Genomic DNA, 19,504 nt, shown 5'->3' with positions numbered 1-19,504 from the left:
TAGGACCTTAAGATTCTGCAATAAAGGAGGACTAGCAGCCGAGTTGCACGGGAGAATGTGAAAAGTGTTCATATGTAGTAAAAACCTGAGAAATCCGTCCGTTTTCGTCATTTGCTATCGAATCGACTTAAAGCCAGATCGTCACATTGGCCGCTCTTCTCTCTGAAACGGTTGTACTTATCGTCTGCAAAGCTATGTCGCGTGTTGACGTAGGCGGAAACAGGAAAAGCACCATAGTAGAACACAGATGAAACTTCTAAGTTGATGTAATAGCCAGTAAGAAGTAGTCCAATTCAAGATTTAGGTATCGATTATTGACTTTTTAGCTGGCTTTGGTGCCTTGGACATGAGCTAGGACCTTAAGAATCTGCATGAAAGGAGGACTAGCAGCCGAGTTGCATGGGAGAATGTGAAAGGTGTTCATATGTAGTAAAAACCCGAGAAATCCGTCCGTTTGTCATTTGTTATCGAATCGACTTAAAGCCAGATCGTCAAATTAGCCGCTCTTCTCTCTGAAACGGTTGTACTTATCGTCTGCAAAGCTATGTCGCGTGCTGCGGTATGCTGAGACACTAAAAGCACCATAGTAGAACACAGATGAAGCTTCTAAGTTGATGTAATAACCAGTAAGAAGAAGTAAAATTCAAGTTTAAGGTATCGGTTATTGACTTTTTACACTTCTTTGGTGCCTTGGACACGAGCTAGGAACTTAAGATTTTGCATGAAGGAGGACTAGCAGCCGAGTTGCACGGGAGAATGTGAAAAGTGTTCATATGTAGTAAAAACCTGAGAAATCCGTCCGTTTTCGTAATGTGTTATCGAATCGACTTAAAGCCAGATCGTCACATTGGCCGCTCTTCTCTCTGAAACGGTTGTACTTGTCGTCTGCAAAGCTATGTCGCGTGCTGCGGTATGCTGAGACACTAAAAGCACTATAGTAGAACACAGATGAAGCTTCTAAGTTGATGTAATAGCCAGTAAGAAGTAGTACAATACAAGTATTAGGTATTGAATAATGACCTTTTAGCTGGCTTTTGTGCCTTGAACATGAGCTGGGACCTTAAGATTCTGCATGAAATGAGGACTAGCAGCCGAGTTGCACGGGAGAATGTGAAAAGTGTTCATTTGTAGTAAAAACCTGAGAAATCCGTCCGTTTTCGTCATTTATTATCGAATCTACTTAAAGCCAGATCGTCACATTGGCCACTCTTCTCCTGAAACGGTTGTACTTATCGTCTGCATAGCTATGTCGCGTGCTGCGGTATGCTGAGACACTAAAATCACCATAGTAGAACACAGATGAAGCATCTAAGTTGATGTAATAGCCAGTAAGAAGTAATCCAATTCAAGTTTTAGGTATCGATTATTGACTTTTTAGCTGGCTTTAGTGCCTTGGACATGAGCTAGGACCTTAAGATTCTGCATTAAAGGAGGACTAGCAGCTGAGTTGCATGGGAGAATGTGAAAAGTGTTCATATGTAGAAAAAACCTGAGAAATCGGTTCGTTTTCGTCATTTGTTATCGAATCGATTTAAAGCCAGATCGTCACATTGCCTGCACTTCTCTCTGAAACGGTTGCACTTATCGTCTGCAAAGCTATGTCGCGTGCTGCGGTATGCGGAGACACTAAAATCACCATAGTAGAACACAGATGAAGCATCTAAGTTGATGTAATAGCCAGTAAGAAGTAATCCAATTCAAGTTTTAGGTATCGATTATTGACTTTTTAGCTGGCTGTGGTGCCTTGGACATGAGCTAGGACCTTAAGATTCTGCATGAAAGGAGGACTAGCAGCCGAGTTGCACGGGAGAATGTGAAAAGTGTTCATATGTAGTAAAAACCTGAGAAATCCGTCCGTTTTCGTCATTTGTTATCGAATCGACTTAAAGCCAGATCGTCACATTGGCTGCTCTTCTCTCTGAAACGGTTGCACTTATCGTCTGCAAAGCAGTGTCGCGTGCTGCGGTATGCGGAGACACTAAAATCACCATAGTAGAACACAGATGAAGCATCTAAGTTGATGTAATAGCCAGTAAGAAGTAATCCAATTCAAGTTTTAGGTATCGATTATTGACTTTTTAGCTGGCTTTGGTGCCTTGGACATGAGCTAGGACCTTAAGATTCTGCATGAAAGGAGGACTAGCAGCCGAGTTGCACGGGAGAATGTGAAAAGTGTTCATATGCAGTAAAAACCTGAGACATCCGTCCGTTTCGTCATTTGTTATCGAATCGACTTAAAGCCAGATCGTCACATTGGCCGCTCTTCTCTCTGAAACGGTTGTACTTATCGTCTGCAAAGCTATGTCGCGTGCTGCGGTATGCGGACACACTAAAAGCACCATAATAGAACACAGATGAAGCTTCTAAGTTGATGTAATAGCCAGTAAGAAGAAATAAAATTCAAGTTTTATGTATCGGTTATTGACTTTTTACCCTTCTTTGGTGCCTTGGACACGAGCTAGAAACTTAAGATTTTGCATGAAGGAGGACTAGCAGCCGATTTGCACGGGATAATGTGAAAAGTGTTCATATGTAGTAAAAACCTGAGAAATCCGTCCGTTTTCGTAATTTGTTATCGAATCGACTTAAAGCCAGATCGTCACATTGGCCGCTCTTCTCTCTGAAACGGTTGTACTTGTCGTCTGCAAAGCTATGTCGCGTGCTGCGGTATGCTGAGACACTAAAAGCACTATAGTAGAACACAGATCAAGCTTCTAAGTTGATGTAATAGCCAGTAAGAAGTAGTACAATACAAGTATTAGGTATTGAATATTGACCTTTTAGCTGGCTTTTGTGCCTTGAACATGAGCTGGGACCTTAAGATTCTGCATGAAATGAGGACTAGCAGCCGAGTTGCACGGGAGAATGTGAAAAGTGTTCATTTGTAGTAAAAACCTGAGAAATCCGTCCGTTTTCGTCATTTATTATCGAATCTACTTAAAGCCAGATCGTCACATTGGCCACTCTTCTCCTGAAACGGTTGTACTTATCGTCTGCAAAGCTATGTCGCGTACTGCGGTATTCAGAGACACTAAAATCACCATAGTAGAACACAGATGAAGCATCTAAGTTGATGTAATAGCCAGTAAGAAGTAATCCAATTCAAGTTTTAGGTATCGATTATTGACTTTTTAGCTGGCTTTAGTGCCTTGGACATGCGCTAGGACCTTAAGATTCTCCAATAAAGGAGGACTAGCAGCCGAGTTGCACGGGAGAATGTGAAAAGTGTTCATATGTAGTAAAAACCTGAGAAATCCATCCGTTTTCGTCATTTGTTATCGAATCGACTTAAAGCCAGATCGTCACATTGGCCGCTCTTCTCTCTGAAACGGTTGTACTTATCGTCTGCAAAGCTATGTCGCGTGCTGCGGTATGCGGAGACACTAAAATCACCATAGTAGAACACAGATGAAGCTTCTAAGTTGTTTTAATAGCCAGTAAGAAGTAGTACAATTCAAGTTTTAGGTATCGATTATTGACTTTTTAGCTAGCTTTGGTTCCTTGTACATGAGCTAGGACCTTAAGATTCTGCATGAAAGGAGGACTAGCAGCCGAGTTGCACGGGAGAATGTGAAAAGTGTTCATATGCAGTAAAAACCTGAGCCATTCTTCCGTTTTCGTCATTTGTTATCGAATCGACTTAAAGCCAGATCGTCACATTGGCCGCTCTTCTCTCTGAAACGGTTGTACTTATCGTCTGCAAAGCTATGTCGCGTGCTGCGGTATGCGGACACACTAAAAGCACCATAGTAGAACACAGATGAAGCTTCTAAGTTGATGTAATAGCCCGTAAGAAGAAGTAAAATTCAAGTTTAAGGTATCGGTTATTGACTTTTTACACTTCTTTGGTGCCTTGGACACGAGCTAGGAACTTAAGATTTTGAAAGAAGGAGGACTAGCAGCCGAGTTGCACGGGAGAATGTGAAAAGTGTTCATATGTAGTAAAAACCTGAGAAATCCGTCCGTTTTCGTCATTTGTTATCGAATCGACTTAAAGCCAGATCGTCACATTGGGCGCTCTTCTCTCTGAAACGGTTGTACTTATCGTCTGCAAAGCTATGTCACGTGCTGCGGTATGCGGAGACACTAAAATCACCACAGCAGAACACAGATGAAGCTTCTAAGTTGATGCAATATCCAGTAAGAAGTAGTACAATTCGCGTTTTAGGTATCGATTATTGACTTTTTAGCTGGCTTTGGTGCCTTGGACATGAGCTAGGACCTTAAGATTCTGCATGAATGAGGACTAGCACCTCAGTTGCACGGGAGTATGTGAAAAGTGTTCATATGTAGTAAATACCTGAGAAATCCGTCCGTTTTCGTCATTTGTTATCGAATCGACTTAAAGCCAGATCGACACATTGGCCGCTTTTCTCTCTGAAACGGTTGTACTTATCGTCTGCAAAGCAATGTGGCGTGCTGCGGTATGCTGAGACACTAAAAGCACTATAGTAGAACACAGATCAAGCTTCTAAGTTGATGTAATAGCCAGTAAGAAGAAGTAAAATTCAAGTATTAGGTATTGAATATTGACCTTTTAGCTGGCTTTTGTGCCTTGAACATGAGCTGGGACCTAAAGTTTCTGCATGAAAGGAGGACTAGCAGCCGAGTTGCACGGGAGAATGTGAAAAGTGTTCATATGTAGTAAAAACCTGAGAAATCCGTCCGTTTTCGTCATTTGTTATCGAATCGACTTAAAGCCAGATCGACACATTGGCCGCTTTTCTCTCTGAAACGGTTGTACTTATCGTCTGCAAAGCTATGTCGCGTGCTGCGGTATGCGGAGACACTAAAATCACCATAGTAGAACACAGATGAAGCTTCTAAGTTGTTTTAATAGCCAGTAAGAAGTAGTACAATTCAAGTTTTAGGTATCGATTATTGACTTTTTAGCTAGCTTTGGTTCCTTGTACATGAGCTAGGACCTTAAGATTCTGCATGAAAGGAGGACTAGCAGCCGAGTTGCACGGGAGAATGTGAAAAGTGTTCATATGCAGTAAAAACCTGAGACATTCTTCCGTTTTCGTCATTTGTTATCGAATCGAGTTAAAGCCAGATCGTCACATTGGCCGCCCTTCTCTCTGAAACGGTTGTACTTATCGTCTGCAAAGCTATGTCGCGTGCTGCGGTATGCGGACACACTAAAAGCACCATAGTAGAACACAGATGAAGCTTCTAAGTTGATGTAATAGCCCGTAAGAAGAAGTAAAATTCAAGTTTAAGGTATCGGTTATTGACTTTTTACACTTCTTTGGTGCCTTGGACACGAGCTAGGAACTTAAGATTTTGAAAGAAGGAGGACTAGCAGCCGAGTTGCACGGGAGAATGTGAAAAGTGTTCATATGTAGTAAAAACCTGAGAAATCCGTCCGTTTTCGTCATTTGTTATCGAATCGACTTAAAGCCAGATCGTCACATTGGGCGCTCTTCTCTCTGAAACGGTTGTACTTATCGTCTGCAAAGCTATGTCACGTGCTGCGGTATGCGGAGACACTAAAATCACCACAGCAGAACACAGATGAAGCTTCTAAGTTGATGCAATATCCAGTAAGAAGTAGTACAATTCGCGTTTTAGGTATCGATTATTGACTTTTTAGCTGGCTTTGGTGCCTTGGACATGAGCTAGGACCTTAATATTCTGCATGAATGAGGACTAGCACCTCAGTTGCACGGGAGTATGTGAAAAGTGTTCATATGTAGTAAATACCTGAGAAATCCGTCCGTTTTCGTCATTTGTTATCGAATCGACTTAAAGCCAGATCGACACATTGGCCGCTTTTCTCTCTGAAACGGTTGTACTTATCGTCTGCAAAGCAATGTGGCGTGCTGCGGTATGCTGAGACACTAAAAGCACTATAGTAGAACACAGATCAAGCTTCTAAGTTGATGTAATAGCCAGTAAGAAGAAGTAAAATTCAAGTATTAGGTATTGAATATTGACCTTTTAGCTGGCTTTTGTGCCTTGAACATGAGCTGGGACCTAAAGTTTCTGCATGAAAGGAGGACTAGCAGCCGAGTTGCACGGGAGAATGTGAAAAGTGTTCATATGTAGTAAAAACCTGAGAAATCCGTCCGTTTTCGTCATTTGTTATCGAATCGACTTAAAGCCAGATCGACACATTGGCCGCTTTTCTCTCTGAAACGGTTGTACTTATCGTCTGCAAAGCAATGTGGCGTGCTGCGGTATGCTGAGACACTAAAAGCACTATAGTAGAACACAGATGAAACTTCTAAGATGATGTAATAGCCAGTAAGAAGTAGTACAATTCAAGTTTTAGGTATCGGTTGTTGACTTTTTAGCTGGCTTTGGTGCCTTGGACATGAGCTAGGACCTTAAGATTCTGCAATAAAGGAGGACTAGCAGCCGAGTTGCACGGGAGAATGTGAAAAGTGTTCATATGTAGTAAAAACCTGAGAAATCCGTCCGTTTTCGTCATTTGCTATCGAATCGACTTAAAGCCAGATCGTCACATTGGCCGCTCTTCTCTCTGAAACGGTTGTACTTATCGTCTGCAAAGCTATGTCGCGTGTTGACGTAGGCGGAAACAGGAAAAGCACCATAGTAGAACACAGATGAAACTTCTAAGTTGATGTAATAGCCAGTAAGAAGTAGTCCAATTCAAGATTTAGGTATCGATTATTGACTTTTTAGCTGGCTTTGGTGCCTTGGACATGAGCTAGGACCTTAAGAATCTGCATGAAAGGAGGACTAGCAGCCGAGTTGCATGGGAGAATGTGAAAGGTGTTCATATGTAGTAAAAACCCGAGAAATCCGTCCGTTTGTCATTTGTTATCGAATCGACTTAAAGCCAGATCGTCAAATTAGCCGCTCTTCTCTCTGAAACGGTTGTACTTATCGTCTGCAAAGCTATGTCGCGTGCTGCGGTATGCTGAGACACTAAAAGCACCATAGTAGAACACAGATGAAGCTTCTAAGTTGATGTAATAACCAGTAAGAAGAAGTAAAATTCAAGTTTAAGGTATCGGTTATTGACTTTTTACACTTCTTTGGTGCCTTGGACACGAGCTAGGAACTTAAGATTTTGCATGAAGGAGGACTAGCAGCCGAGTTGCACGGGAGAATGTGAAAAGTGTTCATATGTAGTAAAAACCTGAGAAATCCGTCCGTTTTCGTAATGTGTTATCGAATCGACTTAAAGCCAGATCGTCACATTGGCCGCTCTTCTCTCTGAAACGGTTGTACTTGTCGTCTGCAAAGCTATGTCGCGTGCTGCGGTATGCTGAGACACTAAAAGCACTATAGTAGAACACAGATGAAGCTTCTAAGTTGATGTAATAGCCAGTAAGAAGTAGTACAATACAAGTATTAGGTATTGAATAATGACCTTTTAGCTGGCTTTTGTGCCTTGAACATGAGCTGGGACCTTAAGATTCTGCATGAAATGAGGACTAGCAGCCGAGTTGCACGGGAGAATGTGAAAAGTGTTCATTTGTAGTAAAAACCTGAGAAATCCGTCCGTTTTCGTCATTTATTATCGAATCTACTTAAAGCCAGATCGTCACATTGGCCACTCTTCTCCTGAAACGGTTGTACTTATCGTCTGCATAGCTATGTCGCGTGCTGCGGTATGCTGAGACACTAAAATCACCATAGTAGAACACAGATGAAGCATCTAAGTTGATGTAATAGCCAGTAAGAAGTAATCCAATTCAAGTTTTAGGTATCGATTATTGACTTTTTAGCTGGCTTTAGTGCCTTGGACATGAGCTAGGACCTTAAGATTCTGCATTAAAGGAGGACTAGCAGCTGAGTTGCATGGGAGAATGTGAAAAGTGTTCATATGTAGAAAAAACCTGAGAAATCGGTTCGTTTTCGTCATTTGTTATCGAATCGATTTAAAGCCAGATCGTCACATTGCCTGCACTTCTCTCTGAAACGGTTGCACTTATCGTCTGCAAAGCTATGTCGCGTGCTGCGGTATGCGGAGACACTAAAATCACCATAGTAGAACACAGACGAAGCATCTAAGTTGATGTAATAGCCAGTAAGAAGTAATCCAATTCAAGTTTTAGGTATCGATTATTGACTTTTTAGCTGGCTGTGGTGCCTTGGACATGAGCTAGGACCTTAAGATTCTGCATGAAAGGAGGACTAGCAGCCGAGTTGCACGGGAGAATGTGAAAAGTGTTCATATGTAGTAAAAACCTGAGAAATCCGTCCGTTTTCGTCATTTATTATCGAATCGACTTAAAGCCAGATCGTCACATTGGCTGCTCTTCTCTCTGAAACGGTTGCACTTATCGTCTGCAAAGCAGTGTCGCGTGCTGCGGTATGCGGAGACACTAAAATCACCATAGTAGAACACAGATGAAGCATCTAAGTTGATGTAATAGCCAGTAAGAAGTAATCCAATTCAAGTTTTAGGTATCGATTATTGACTTTTTAGCTGGCTTTGGTGCCTTGGACATGAGCTAGGACCTTAAGATTCTGCATGAAAGGAGGACTAGCAGCCGAGTTGCACGGGAGAATGTGAAAAGTGTTCATATGCAGTAAAAACCTGAGACATCCGTCCGTTTCGTCATTTGTTATCGAATCGACTTAAAGCCAGATCGTCACATTGGCCGCTCTTCTCTCTGAAACGGTTGTACTTATCGTCTGCAAAGCTATGTCGCGTGCTGCGGTATGCGGACACACTAAAAGCACCATAATAGAACACAGATGAAGCTTCTAAGTTGATGTAATAGCCAGTAAGAAGAAATAAAATTCAAGTTTTATGTATCGGTTATTGACTTTTTACCCTTCTTTGGTGCCTTGGACACGAGCTAGAAACTTAAGATTTTGCATGAAGGAGGACTAGCAGCCGATTTGCACGGGATAATGTGAAAAGTGTTCATATGTAGTAAAAACCTGAGAAACCCGTCCGTTTTCGTCATTTGTTATCGAATCGAGTTAAAGCCAGATCGTCACATTGGCCGCTCTTCTCTCTGAAACGGTTGTACTTATCGTCTGCAAAGCTATGTCGCGTGCTGCGGTATGCGGGGACACTAAAAGCACCATAGTAGAACACAGATGAAGCTTCTAAGTTGATGTAATAGTCAGTAAGAAGTAGTACAATTCAAGTTTTAGGTATCGATTATTGACTTTTTAGCTGGCTTTGGTGCCTTGGACATGAGCTAGGACCTTAAGATTCTGCATGAAAGGAGGACTAGCAGCCGAGTTGCACGGGAGAATGTGAAACGTGTTCATATGTTGTAAAAACCTGAGACATCCGTCCGTTTTCGTCATTTGTTATCGAATCGACTTAAAGCCAGATCGACACATTGGCCGCTCTTCTCTCTGAAACGGTTGTACTTATCGTCTGCTAAGCTATGTCGCGTGCTGCGGTATGCTGAGACACTAAAAGCACCATAATAGAACACTGATGAAGCTTCTAAGTTGATGTAATAGCCAGTAAGAAGTAGTACAATTCAAGTTTTAGGTATTGAATATGGAACTTTTAGCTGGCTTTGGTGCCTTGGACATGAGCTAGGACCTTAAGATTCTGCATGAAAGGAGGACTAGCAGCCGAGTTGCACGGGAGAATGTGAAAAGTGTTCATATGTAGTTAAAACCTGAGAAATCCGTCCGTTTTCCTCATTTGTTATCGAATCGACTTAAAGCCAGATCGTCACATTGGCCGCTCTTCTCTCTGAAACGGTTGTACTTATCGTCTTCAAAGGTATGTCGCATGTTGCCGTAGGCGGAAACAGGAAAAGCACCATAGTAGAACACAGATGAAGCTTCTAAGTTGATGTAATAGCCAGTAAGAAGTAGTCCAATTCAAGATTATGTATCGATTATTGACTTTTTAGCTGGGTTTTGGTGCCTTGGACATGAGGTAGGACCTTAATATTCTGCATGAAAGGAGGACTAGCAGCCGAGTTGCATGGGGGAATGTGAAAAGTGTTCAAATGTAGTAAAAACCTGAGAAATAGGTCCGTTTTCGTCATTTGTTAACGAATCGACTTAAAGCCAGATCGTCACATTGGCCGCTCTTCTCTCTGAAACGGTTATACTTATCGTCTGCAAAGCTATGTCGCGTGCTGCGGTATGCGGAGACACTAAAAGCACCATAGTAGAACACCCATTAAGCTTCTAAGTTGATGTAATACCCAGTAAGAAGTAGTAAAATTCAAGTTTTAGGTATCGATTATTGACTTTTTAGCTGGCTTTGGTGCCTTGGACATGAGATAGGACCTTAACATTCTGCATGAAAGGAGGACTAGCAGCCGAGATGCACGGGAGAATGTGAAAAGTTTTCATATGTAGTAAAAACCTTAGAAAGCCGTCCGTTTTCAACATTTGTTATCGAATCGACTTAAAGCCAGATTGTCACATTGGCCGCTCTTCTCTCTGAAACGCTTGTACCTATCGTCTGCAAAGCTATGTCGCGTACTGCGGTATGCGGAGACACTAAAATCACCATAGTAGAACACAGATGAAGCATCTAAGTTGATGTAATAGCCAGTAAGAAGTAATCCAATTCAAGTTTTAGGTATCGATTATTGACTTTTTAGCTGGCTTTGGTGCCTTGGACATGAGCTAGGACCTTAAGATTCTGCATGAAAGGAGGACTAGCAGCCGAGTTGCACGGGAGAATGTGAAACGTGTTCATATGTAGTAAAAATCTGAGAAATCCGTCCGTTTTCGTCATTTGTTATCGAACCGACTTAAAGCCAGATCGTCACATTGGCCGCTCTTCTCTCTGAAACGGTTATACTTATCGTCTGCAAAGCTATGTCGCGTGCTGCGGTATGCGGAGACACTAAAATCACCACAGTAGAACACAGATGAAGCTTCTAAGTTGATGTAATATGCAGTAAGAAGTAGTGCAATTCGCGTTTTAGGTATCGATTATTGACTTTTTAGCTGGCTTTGGTGCCTTGGACATGAGCTAGGACCTTAAGATTCTCCAATAAAGGAGGACTAGCAGCCGAGTTGCACGGGAGAATGTGAAAAGTGTTCATATGTAGTAAAAACCTGAGAAATCCATCCGTTTTCGTCATTTGTTATCGAATCGACTTAAAGCCAGATCGTCACATTGGCCGCTCTTCTCTCTGAAACGGTTGTACTTATCGTCTGCAAAGCTATGTCGCGTGCTGCGGTATGCGGAGACACTAAAAGCACCATAGTAGAACACAGATGAAGCTTCTAAGTTGATGTAATAGCCAGTAAGAAGTAGTACAATTCAAGTTTTAGGTATCGATTATTGACTTTTTAGCTGGCTTTGGTGCCTTGGACATGAGCTAGGACCTTAAGATTCTGCATGAAAGGAGGACTAGCAGCCGAGTTGCACGGGAGAATGTGAAAAGTTTTCATATGTAGTAAAAACCTAAGAAATTCGTCCGTTTTCGTCATTTGTTATCGAATCGACTTAAAGCCAGATCGTCACATTGGCCGCTCTTCTCTCTGAAACGGTTGTACTTATCGTCTGCAAAGCTATGTCGCGTGCTGCGGTATGCGGAGACACTAAAAGCAACATAGTAGAACACAGATGAAGCTTCTAAGTTGAGGTAATATCCAGGAAGAAGTAGTACAATTCAAGTTTTAGGTATCGATTATTGACTTTTTAGCTGGTTATGGTGCCTTGGACATGAGACAGGACCTTAGGTTTCTGCATTAAAGGAGGACTAGCAGCCGAGTTGCACGGGAGAATGTGAAAAGTATTCATATGTAGTAAAAACCTGAGACATTTGTCCGTTTTCGTCATTTGTTATCGAATCGACTTAAAGCCAGATCGTCAAACTGGCCGCTCTTCTCTCTGAAACGGTTGTACTTATCGTCTGCAAAGCTATGTCGCGTGCTGAGGTATGCTGAGACACTAAAAGCACCTTAGTAGAACACAGATGAAGCTTCTAAGTTGATGTAATAGCCAGTAAGAAGTAGTACTATTAAAGTTTTAGGTATCAGTTAATGACTTTTTACCCTTCTTTGGTGCCTTGGACACGAGCTAGGAAATTAAGATTTTCCATGAAGGAGGACTATCAGCCGAGTTGCACGGGAGAATGTGAAAAGTGTTCATATGTAGTAAAAACCTGAGAAATCTGTCCGATTTCGTCATTTGTTATCGAATCGACTTAAAGCCAGATCGTCAGATTTTCCGCTCTTCTCTCTGAAACGGTTGTACTTATCGTCTGTAAAACTATGTCGCGTGCACCGGTATGCGGAGAAACTAAAAGCACCGTAGTGGAACACAGATGAAGCTTCTAAGTTGATGTAATAGCCAGGAAGACGTAGTACAATTCAAGTTTTAGGTATTGATTATTGACTTTTTAGCTGGCTTTGGTGCCTTGGACATGAGCTAGGACTTTAAGATTCTGCATGAAAGGTGGACTAGCAGCCGAGTTGCATGGGAGAATGTGAATAGTGTTCATATGTAGTAAAAACCTGAGACATCCGTCCGTTTTCGTCATTTGTTATCGAATCGACTTAAAGCCAGATCGTCACATTGGCCGCTCTTCTCTGAAACGCTTGTACTTATCGTCTGCAAAGCTATGTCGCGTGCTGCGGTATGCGGAGGCACTAAAAGCACCATAGTAGAACACAGATGAAGCTTCTACATTGATGTAATAGCCAGTAAGAAATAGTACAATTCATGTTTTAGGTATCGATTATTGACTTTTTAGCTGGCTTTGGTGCCTTGGACATGAGCTAGGACCTTAAGATTCTGCATGAAAGGAGGACTAGCAGCCGAGTTGCACGGGAGAATGTGAAAAGTGTTCATATGTAGTAAAAACCTTAGAAATCCGTCCGTTTTCGTCATTTGTTATCGAATCGACTTAAAGCCAGATCGTCATATTGGCTGCTCTTCTCTCTGAAACGGTTGTACTTATCGTCTGCAAAGCCATGTCGCGTGCTGCGGTATGTGGAGACACTAAAAGCACCATAGTAGAACACAGATGAAGCTTCTAAGTTGATGTAATAGCCAGTAAGAAGTAGTAGAATTCAAGTTTTAGGTATCGATTATTGACTTTCTAGTTGGCTCTGGTGCCTTGGAAATGAGCTAGGACCTTAAGATTCTGTATTAAAGGAGGACTAGCAGCCGAGTTGCACGGGAGAATGTGAAAAGTGTTCATATGTAGTAAAAACCTGAGAACTCCGTCCGTTTTCGTCATTTGTTATCGAATCGACTTAAAGCCAGATCGTCACATTGGCCGCTCTTCTCTCTGAAACGGTTGTACTTATCGTCTACAAAGCTATGTCGCGTGCTGCGGTGTGCGGAGACACTAAAATCACCATAGTAGAACACAGATGAAGCATCTAAGTTGATGTAATAGCCAGTAAGAAGTAGTCCAATTCAAGTTTTAGGTATCGATTATTGACTTTTTAGCTGGCTTTGGTGCCTTGGACATGAGCTAGGACGTTAAGATTCTGCATGAAAGGAGGACTAGCAGCCGAGTTGCCCAGGAGTATGTGAAAAGTGTTCATATGTACAAAAATACCTGAGAAATCCGTCCGTTTTCGTCATTTGTTATCGAATCGACTTAAAGCCAGATCGTCACATTGGTCGCTCTTCTCTCTGACACGGTTGTACTTATCGTCTACAAAGATATGTCGCGTGCTGCGGTATGCGGAGACACTAAAATCACCATAGTAGAACACAGATGAAGCTTCTAAGTTGTTGTAATAGCCAGTAAGAAGTAGTACAATTCAAGTTTTAGGTATCGATTATTGACTTTTTAGCTAGCTTTGGTGCCTTGGACATGAGCTAGGACCTTAAGATTCTGCATGAAAGGAGGACTAGCAGCCGAGTTGCACGGGAGAATGTGAAAAGTGTTAATATGCAGTAAAAACCTGAGACATCCGTCCGTTTTCGTCATTTGTTATCGAATCGACTTAAAGCCAGATCGTCACATTGGCCGCTCTTCTCTCTGAAACGGTTGTACTTATCGTCTGCAAAGCTATGTCGCGTGCTGCGGTATGCGGACACACTAAAAGCACCATAGTAGAACACAGATGAAGCTTCTAAGTTGATGTAATAGCCAGTTAGAAGAAGTAAAATTCAAGTTTAAGGTATCGGTTATTGACTTTTTACACTTCTTTGGTGCCTTGGACACGAGCTAGGAACTTAAGATTTTGCATGAAAGGAGGACTAGCAGCCGAGTTGCACGGGAGAATGTGAAAAGTGTTCATATGTAGTAAAAACCTGAGAAATCCGTCCGTTTTCGTCATTTGTTATCGAATCGACTTAAAGCCAGATCGTCACATTGGCCGCTCTTCTCTCTGAAACGGTTGTACTTATCGTCTGCAAAGCTATGTCACGTGCTGCGGTATGCGGAGACACTAAAATCACCACAGTAGAACACAGATGAAGCTTCTAAGTTGATGCAATATCCAGTAAGAAGTAGTACAATTCGCGTTTTAGGTATCGATTATTGACTTTTTAGCTGCCTTTGGTGCCTTGGACATGAGCTAGGACCTTAAGATTCTGCATGAAAGGAGGACTAGCAGCCGAGTTGCACGGGAGAATGTGAAAAGTGTTCATATGCAGTAAAAACCTGAGACATCCGTCCGTTTTCGTCATTTGTTATCGAATCGACTTATAGCCAGATCGTCACATTGGCCGCTCTTCTCTCCGAAACGGTTGTACTTATCGTCTGCAAAGCTATGTCGCGTGCTGCGGTATGCGGACACACTAAAAGCACCATAGTAGAACACAGATGAAGCTTCTAAGTTGATGTAATAGCCAGTAAGAAGAAGTAAAATTCAAGTTTAAGGTATCGGTTATTGACTTTTTACACTTCTTTGGTGCCTTGGACACGAGCTAGGAACTTAAGATTTTGCATGAAGGAGGACTAGCAGCCGAGTTGCACGGGAGAATGTGAAAAGTGTTCATATGTAGTAAAAACCTGAGAAATCCGTCCGTTTTCGTCATTTGTTATCGAATCGACTTAAAGCCAGATCGTCACATTGGCCGCTCTTCTCTCTGAAACGGTTGTACTTATCGTCTGCAAAGCTATGTCGCGTGCTGCGGTATGCTGAGACACTAAAAGCACCATAGTAGAACACAGATGAAGCTTCTAAGTTGATGTAATAGCCAGTAAGAAGTAGTACAATTAAAGTTTTAGGTGTGACTTCTGAAATTTTCCCATCGTATTTGTTCTTCTAATAATTTCCGGGTATGCAGCCGGATCCCGTCGACATTCTGCCACGATATTTCGGCCCAGAGACGTCCGGCCATCATCAGGTGAGTACACAACTACTGAAGAGCCCAGGTGCAGTCGCGGTATTTATACCGATTCTCGCGCACGTGTTGACATGCGCGGCATAGCCGAGTTGTACGTGCTGCCCTCGGTGGTGAAAGTAAAAGATCATCTAGTCATTGAGTATCGAATGACGCTGTCTATTCCGCTGTGAATGTATAATTTTAATAACAGAATTCCAAGTTTTATCCAGTTGAAAGCCGTTGTCACGATTTATAAGATTATCGGCAAGACGTATTTCCACTGATTCCTTGATTACGGAATCCCAAAATCCGGAAACCGGAGCTAAAATTTTTGTTCCATTGTATTCCATTGAATGTCCCAATGAAATACAGTGCTCTGCTACTGCCGATTTTGACGGTTGCCGCAGACGGGTGTATCTTTCATGTTCTGTACATCGTTCATGGACAGTTCTTGTCGTCTGGCCAATATATGCAGAGCCACATTCACAGGGAATTTTGTAGACGCCTGCTTTCTTCAGTTGTAAATCGTCTTTAACGGATCCAACCAGGGCCCGGTTCTTTGCTGGTAGACGGAAGATAACCTTGATTTTATTCTTCTTCAGTAATCGGCCTATTTTCGACGACACATTCCCGGCGTATGGAAGAAACGCAGTTGATTTAAAGTCGTCCTCAGCGTCCTCAGTGCGCTGCTTCTTGTTATGACAGTTGCGCATGGCCTTTCTTATTTGGCGTGAAGTGTAGCCATTCTCTTTAAAAACCTTCTCCAAGTGTTCTAATTCTGCGTGGAGGTTTTCATCGTCCGATATTACATGCGCTCGATGTATTAAGGTACTGAGAACGCCGACTGTTTGTGCTGGGTGGTGGCAGCTTGACGCCTGGAGATACAGATCTGTGTGAGTCGGTTTCCTGTACACAGAATGTCCTAATGACCCATCATTTTTACGGCATACTAGCACGTCTAGAAATGGTAAAGTGCCATCTTTTTCAATCTCCATCGTGAATTTGATGTTCTCATGTAAAGAGTTTAAATGATGAAGGAATTTCTCCAGTTCCTGTCTGCCATGAGGCCATACAACAAAAGTATCATCTACGTACCGCCAGAAGACCGTAGGCTTTAAGACAACAGACTCAAGTGCTTTCTCCTCAAAGTCCTCCATAAAGAGATTAGCTACCACAGGGGACAAAGGGCTCCCCATGGCGACGCCGTCTGTTTGTTCAAAGAATTCGTCATTGAATAGAAAGTACGTTGAGGAGAGTATATGTTCAAACAAGGCCGTCATTTCTGCACTGAATAAGTTGCCAATAAGATGTAACGATTCCATTAAAGGCACTTTGGTAATAGCCAGTAAGAAGTAGTACAATTAAAGTTTTAGGTATCGGTTAATGACATTTACCCTTCTTTGGTGCCTTGGACACGAGCTAGGAAATTAAGATTTTGCATGAAGGAGGACTATCAGCCGAGTTGCACGTGAGAATGTGAAAAGTGTTCATATGTAGTAAAAACCTGAGAAATCCGTCCGATTTCGTCATTTGTTATCGAATCGACTTAAAGCCAGATCGTCAGATTTTCCGCTCTTCTCTCTGAAACGGTTGTACTTATCGTCTGTAAAACTATGTCGCGTGCACCGGTATGCGGAGAAACTAAAAGCACCGTAGTGGAACACAGATGAAGCTTCTAAGTTGATGTAATAGCCAGGAAGAAGTAGTACAATTCAAGTTTTAGGTATTGATTATTGACTTTTTAGCTGGCTTTGGTGCCTTGGACATGAGCTAGGACTTTAAGATTCTGCATGAAAGGAGGACTAGCAGCCGAGTTGCATGGGAAAATGTGAAAAGTTTTCATATGTAGTAAAAACCTGAGACATCCGTCCGTTTTCGTCATTTGTTATCGAATCGACTTAAAGCCAGATCGTCACATTGGCCGCTCTTCTCTCTGAAACGCTTGTACTTATCGTCTGCAAAGCTATGTCGCGTGCTGCGGTATGCGGAGGCACTAAAAGCACCATAGTAGAACACAGATGAAGCTTCTACATTGATGTAATAGCCAGTAAGAAGTAGTACAATTCAAGTTTTAGGTATCGATTATTGACTTTTTAGCTGGCTTTGGTGCCTTGGACATGAGCTAGGACCTTAAGATTCTGCATGAAAGGAGGACTAGCAGCCGAGTTGCACGGGAGAATGTAAAAAGTGTTCATATGTAGTAAAAACCTGAGACATCCGTCCGTTTTCGTCATTTGTTATCGAATCGACTTAAAGCCAGATCGTCACATTGGCCGCTCTTCTCTCTGAAACGGTTGTACTTATCGTCTACAAAGCTATGTCGCGTGCTGCGGTGTGCGGAGACACTAAAATCACCATAGTACAACACAGATGATGCATCTAAGTTGATGTAATAGCCAGTAAGAAGTAGTCCAATTCAAGTTTTAGGTATCGATTATTGACTTTTTAGCTGGCTTTGGTGCCTTGGACATGAGCTAGAACGTTAAGATTCTGCATGAAAGGAGGACTAGCAGCCGAGTTACCCAGGAGAATGTGAAAAGTGTTCATATGTAAAAAAATACCTGAGAAATCCGTCCGTTTTCGTCATTTGTTATCGAATCGACTTAAAGCCAGATCGTCACATTGGTCGCTCTTCTCTCTGACACGTTTGTACTTATCGTCTACAAAGGTATGTCGCGTGCTGCGGTATGCGGAGACACTAAAATCACCATAGTAGAACACAGATGAAGCTTCTAAGTTGTTTTAATAGCCAGTAAGAAGTAGTACAATTCAAGTTTTAGGTATCGATTATTGACTTTTTAGCTAACTTTGGTTCCTTGTACATGAGCTAGGACCTTAAGATTCTGCATGAAAGGAGGACTAGCAGCCGAGTTCAACGGGAGAATGTGAAAAGTGTTCATATGCAGTAAAAACCTGAGACATCCGTCGGTTTTCGTCATTTGTTATCGAATCGACTTAAAGCCAGATCGTCACATTGGCCGCTCTTCTCTCTGAAACGGTTGTACTTATCGTCTGCAAAGCTATGTCGCGTGCTGCGGTATGCGGACACACTAAAAGCACCATAGTAGAACACAGATGAAGCTTCTAAGTTGATGTAATAGCCCGTAAGAAGAAGTAAAATTCAAGTTTAAGGTATCGGTTATTGACTTTTTACACTTCTTTGGTGCCTTGGACACGAGCTAGGAACTTAAGATTTTGAAAGAAGGAGGACTAGCAGCCGAGTTGCACGGGAGAATGTGAAAAGTGTTCATATGTAGTAAAAACCTGAGAAATCCGTCCGTTTTCGTCATTTGTTATCGAATCGACTTAAAGCCAGATCGCCACATTGGGCGCTCTTCTCTCTGAAACGGTTGTACTTCTCGTCTGCAAAGCTATGTCGCGTGTTGACGTAGGCGGAAACAGGAAAAGCACCATAGTAGAACACAGATGAAACTTCTAAGTTGATGTAATAGCCAGTAAGAAGTAGTCCAATTCAAGATTTAGGTATCGATTATTGACTTTTTAGCTGGCTTTGGTGCCTTGGACATGAGCTAGGACCTTAAGAATCTGCATGAAAGGAGGACTAGCAGCCGAGTTGCATGGGAGAATGTGAAAAGTTTTCATATGTAGTAAAAACCTATGAAATTCGTCCGGTTTCGTCATTTGTTATCGAATCGACTTAAAGCCAGATCGTCACATTGGCCGCTCTTCTCTCTGAAACGCTTGTACTTATCGTCTGCAAAGCTATGTCGCGTGCTGCGGTATGCGGAGGCACTAAAAGCACCATAGTAGAACACAGATGAAGCTTCTACATTGATGTAATAGCCAGTAAGAAGTAGTACAATTCAAGTTTTAGGTATCGATTATTGACTTTTTAGCTGGCTTTGGTGCCTTGGACATGAGCTAGGACCTTAAGATTCTGCATGAAAGGAGGACTAGCAGCCGAGTTGCACGGGAGAATGTAAAAAGTGTTCATATGTAGTAAAAACCTTAGAAATCCGTCCGTTTTCGTCATTTGTTATCGAATCGACTTAAAGCCAGATCGTCATATTGGCTGCTCTTCTCTCTGAAACGGTTGTACTTATCGTCTGCAAAGCCATGTCGCGTGCTGCGGTATGTGGAGACACTAAAAGCACCATAGTAGAACACAGATGAAGCTTCTAAGTTGATGTAATAGCCAGTAAGAAGTAGTAGAATTCAAGTTTTAGGTATCGACTATTGACTTTTTAGTTGGCTCTGGTGCCTTCGACATGAGCTAGGACCTTAAGATTCTGTATTAAAGGAGGACTAGCAGCCGAGTTGCACGGGAGAATGTGAAAAGTGTTCATATGTAGTAAAAACCTGAGAAATCCGTCCGTT

Source organism: Schistocerca gregaria, unplaced genomic scaffold (genome assembly GCF_023897955.1).
Source record: "Schistocerca gregaria isolate iqSchGreg1 unplaced genomic scaffold, iqSchGreg1.2 ptg000336l, whole genome shotgun sequence".
Classification (NCBI taxonomy): domain Eukaryota; kingdom Metazoa; phylum Arthropoda; class Insecta; order Orthoptera; family Acrididae; genus Schistocerca; species Schistocerca gregaria.
Note: the sequence above shows the minus strand (reverse complement) of the source record.